This window comes from Erythrolamprus reginae, chromosome 8, assembly GCF_031021105.1.
Source record: "Erythrolamprus reginae isolate rEryReg1 chromosome 8, rEryReg1.hap1, whole genome shotgun sequence".
NCBI lineage: Eukaryota > Metazoa > Chordata > Lepidosauria > Squamata > Dipsadidae > Erythrolamprus > Erythrolamprus reginae.
The window spans coordinates 54,051,426-54,056,050 of record NC_091957.1 but is presented as its reverse complement, the minus strand read 5'-3'; the positions used below and the strand labels follow the sequence as shown (position 1 = coordinate 54,056,050).

General features: G+C 47.6%; 1 protein-coding gene across 1 annotated transcript in view; it reads left to right on the top strand.

Moving 5' to 3' along the window:
• Window positions 1–860: 860 nt before the first annotated feature.
• The window catches only part of PASD1 (PAS domain containing repressor 1), an 87,392-nt gene continuing 83,627 nt past the window's right edge, over window positions 861–4,625 (top strand). The window contains exon 1 of the mRNA XM_070759934.1: window positions 861–897. The gene's annotated coding sequence lies outside the window, so the exon portion shown is untranslated. The remainder of the gene's footprint in view (window positions 898–4,625) is intronic.

Sequence of the window (4,625 nt, the reverse complement as noted above, 5' to 3'; positions counted from 1 at the left end):
CTCTCCGCGCGCTCCGGGGCCGCCGCAGGATAGGGCGCAAGCCAGTCTTCCGGTGCGCTCTTTGCCCTCTCGCGTGCCTCCGCCAAGCCCCAAGGACGCGCCCGGTCCCCTCCCCCGACTCCAACAGCATCAGCGCCCCCCACTTTCTTCCCTCCCTCCGTAGGCTCTCCAAAAGCGGCCCGAGGGCGCACCAAGCTCTCCGCGCGCCCCTGCTCTCTGGGCGCTCCGGAGCCGCCGCAGGATAGGGCGCAAGGCAGTCTGGCGTTGCGCTCTTTCTCCCCGCCCGCCTCCGCCTGCCCGGGCGGGGATGCCTCGGATGGGAGGGAAGAAGGGAAGAAAAGGAGGAGGGGAGGGAAGGAGGAGGAGGGAGGGCTGAACTCCAGCCGCGGTTGGCGGAGTTACACAACCCGTCGCGCGCGCGGCCGCTGCGAGTTTCTTTTAAGTCGATCCCGGCTCTGCTGCGCCTTGGTAGGCTGCGCTTCTGCCGGGCATCTGTTGGCATCGGACTTTTTTCCCCAGGACCTTCCAAGTTTCTTGGGCTACTTTTGGAATTTTTCCCGTGGCTTTTCTTTGCGTTTTGGTCCTTCGGAGGTGTCTCGCTTTGGGGTCCATTGGGGAAGCCGGAGGGAAGTCGCGATGGTCCGTTGGGTTTTCTCCGAGCTGGGCTCGGCGTCGGAACCTCCCGCCCTGCTGGATGACCCGTCTCCCTAAGGAAGGAGCCCGCTTCAGAGGTCCGGCTGGCAGCTTTTAAAAGGGCCGGTTTTTATTTTCCCCCTTTGGCCGAGCGAGATTTCAGCCTCTTCTTCTCTTTGGCTTCGAAAGTTCGAGCCCTGAACTCGTGGCCCGGAGCTTCGTGCACCGCTCGGCCGGCGCTGGGAGCGAACCTGGAGATGCCAGGTAGGCAGGTGGGTCCTTCGTTGGCGAGAGCAGATGGCTTCGGGAAAGCGGAAAGAAACCACTCCGATGTCCCAAAAAGTGCTTTTTGGAAATTGGATTTCGTTGTTTTCTCTTTTCCCCCCTTTGAAAACCTTTTCCTTCTCATTCAAGGAGCTTCTTCAGTTCTAACTTAGGAGCTTTTAAGAAGAGATTGGATAACCATTTGTGTGAAATGGTACGGGGTTTTTCCCCCCTGGGTAAGCAGGGATTTGGACTAGACGATCTCCACGGTTCCTTCCAAGTCTTCTTCTCTTCTCTTCTCTTCTCTTCTCTTCTCTTTTTTCCTCTTCTTTTCTCCTCTTTTCCTTCTCTTCTTTTCTCTCCTCCTCCTCTTCTCCTTCTCTTCCTCTTCTCTTCTCTTCTCCTCTCCTCTCTTCCTTTTCCTCTTCTCTCTCTTCTCTTCCCCTTCTCTTTTCCTTCTCTTCTCTTTCTCCTCCTCTTCTCCTCCTCTTCCCTTCTCTTCTTTTCTCCTCTTTTCCTACTCTTCTTTTCTCTCCTCCTCCTCTTCTCCTCCTCTTCCTCTTCTCTTCTCCTATCTTCTCTTCCTTTTCCTCTTCTCTCTCTCTTCTCTTCCCCTTCTCTTTTCATTCTCTTCTCTTTCTCCTCCTTTTCTTCTCTTCTCTTCTTTTCTCCTCTTTTCCTTCTCTTCTTTTCTCTCCTCCTCCTCTTCTCCACCTCTTCCTCTTCTCCTCTCTTCTCTTCCTTTTCCTCTTCTCTCTCTTCTCTTCCCCTTCTCTTTTCATTCTCTTCTCTTTCTCCTCCTTCTCCTTCTCCTCTTCTCTTCTTTTCTGTTCCTCTTCTCCTTCCTTCCCTTTCCTTTACCTTCTCTGCCTTAGATGAGAAATTTAATGTTTTCAAAGAAGAAAAAAAATAAAATCCCAAGAAGGTCCAGTTGCCTTTTGGGGGAAAAAACTAGAAAGACCTTTGGGACAACTCTTACCTGGATAATTGAGAATCTCCATAGACCATCAGCAAAGTAAGGGGGCTTGAGCAGGGGGCTGGATTAGGGTCAGACTTAAGGTTAGATCCAAAGGCCTACAAGGTCCCTTCTGGTTCTATTAGGATTGTTCTGGTTGTGATTCTTGGTACCCTCAATGCTTCGTAGTAGCTTTTATTCCCCGTCTTTGCAAACGCCTTCAGAATAACTTATTGTCCAGGATAACAAATGTGAGTAATTTAGTGGTTCTACTCTGAAGCCAACTTGTCACTGAAAGGAACCTCAAGGATTTCTATAAGGATTCCAGAAATAAATCAACTCTGAATTCACCCGACTGGCCAAATCAGAAGTCAAGAACAGCGCAGAGATGTTTTTAGGCTGGGAGGGATAGCGGAGGTTGGAGGTGTTTTCCCAGGTAGATTCTCATTTCGGATCTGATCCCATGCCCTGCATTGTGCTTCTGTAGAGCTTTGTATGAGCAAGTGAGGACAGTAATTATGAATTTTAGAAGATGTTGGAGGCCACAAAAGGTCTTAAAAGAATGAATGCCGCATGAATCCCAGTGACCAGTTAGGTCCCACAGAGTTGGCCTTCTCCAAGTCCCGTTGACAAAGCAATGTCGTCTGGCGGGACCCAGGGGAAGAGCCTTCTCTGTGGTGACCCCGACCCTCTGGAATCAACTCCCCCCGGAGATTAGGATTGCCCCCACCCTCCTTGCCTTTCGCAAACTCCTTAAAACCCACCTCTGTTGTCAGGCATGGGGAAATTGATTCCCCTGGGTCGTTTCCGTTTTATGTGTGGTTTGTCTGAGATCTATGATTGTTTTTTATATTAGGGGTTTTAAATTGTTTTAACCATTGGATTTGTACTGTTTTGTTGTTGTGAGCCGCTCCAAGTCTCCGGAGAAGGGTGGCATACAAATCTAATAAATAATAATAATAATAATAATAATAATAATAATAATAATAATAATTTGGACTTTCTACTCGGCCTCTGTGGCTGCAAAAGTGATTGGCTTTTACGCTGAGATTGACAGACAGAAATTCATTCAGATGGCTTGTCTAGTGAAGAGAAGGGCCAGGGGAGACAAGATAGCAGTCTTCCAATGTTTGAGGGTCTGCAACAGAGAGGAGGGGGGTCAAGCGATTTTTCCAAAGCACCAGAAGGCCAAACAAGGAATATTGGACAAATACCGATCAAGGAGAGATTCAACCTGGAAATAAGAATAAATGTTAGTCAGAGCAATCAACAAGTGGAACAGAAGTTGCCTTCAGAAGTTGTAGGAGCTTCATCCCTGGAAGTTTTCAATAAGAGACTGGCTTGACCTCTGTCAGAAATGGTGTAGGGTCTCCTGCTTGAGCAGGGGGTTGGACTAGATGACCTACAAGGTCCCTTCCAACACTGTTAAGCTGAATCTATCTAAGATGATCAAAGGCCTGGAGGCTCAAACATACCATGAACGTTTGGAGGAACTGGGCCTGGCTAATCTAGTGAAGAGAAGGACCAGGGGAGACAGGATAGCATCTTCCAATATTTGAGGGGCTGCCCCAAAGAAGAAGGGGGGGGGCAAGCAATTTTCCAAGGCACCTGAATGCCAGACAAGGAATAATGGATGGAAACGGATCAAGGAGAGAGATTGAACCTGTTGGTTATGACCTTTAAAGCCCTTCATGGCATTGGACCAGAATATCTCCGAGACCGCCTTCTGCCGCACGAATCCCAGCGACCGATTAGGTCCCACAGAGTGGACCTTCTCCGGGTCCCGTCAACTAAACAATGTCGGTTGGCGGGCCCCAGGGGAAGAGCCTTCTCTGTGGCGGCCCCGACTCTCTGGAACCAACTCCCCCCAGAGATTAGAACTGCCCCTACTCTCCTTGCCTTTCGTAAGCTCCTTAAAACCCACCTTTGTCGTCAGGTATGGGGGAACTGAGGCATCTCCCCCGGGCATATACAATTTATGCATGGTATGTTTGTATGTATGTTTGCTTAGTAAATGGGGTTTTTAAAATATTTTAAACTATAATTTAGATTTGTCATGAATTGTTTTATTCTGTTGTGAGCCGCCCCGAGTCTGCAGAGAGGGGCGGCATACAAATCTAAATAATAATAATAATAATAATAATAATAATAATAATAATAATATAAGGAGAAAATTTCTGACAGTGAGAACCATCAACCAATGGAACAGAAGTTTGTTTATTTGTTAGTTATTAATATTGTTTGTTTATTCTTATCAATTGTTTATTTATTTATTTACAGTTATTGTTTATTTATTTATTTGTTCATATGTCGCTCGTTTCTACGTGGACTCAGGGCGGCAAACGACAATGAAGTTATTTTCAGAAGTTGTAGGAGCATCATCCCTGGAGGCTTTGAAGAAGAGACGGCACTGCCATCTGTCAGGAATGTTGTTTGGTCTTCTGCTTGGGCAGGGGTTGGGCTAGATGACCTCCAAGGTCCCTTCCAACTCTGTTAATCTGTTAATGTTCTGATGTGCACAGTTGGAGCTACCTGTCCTTCTAAAGACAGACACTAGGATTAAAAAAAAAAGTCGCTGTTCCCAACCTCATTTCAAATGCCCTGTTTGTAAACACCAAACCACTGGAAGCTTTAAATAGGTGTCTTCTTTCCAGCTGGCAGATGAACTGGTTAGAAGCACACAGCGTGCATTGATTGAACGTGATACTGTGGCTGATTATTGGAGGACCAAAATTGCCAAATCGATTTTTCTTTTTTTCTTTTTCCCTGGGTG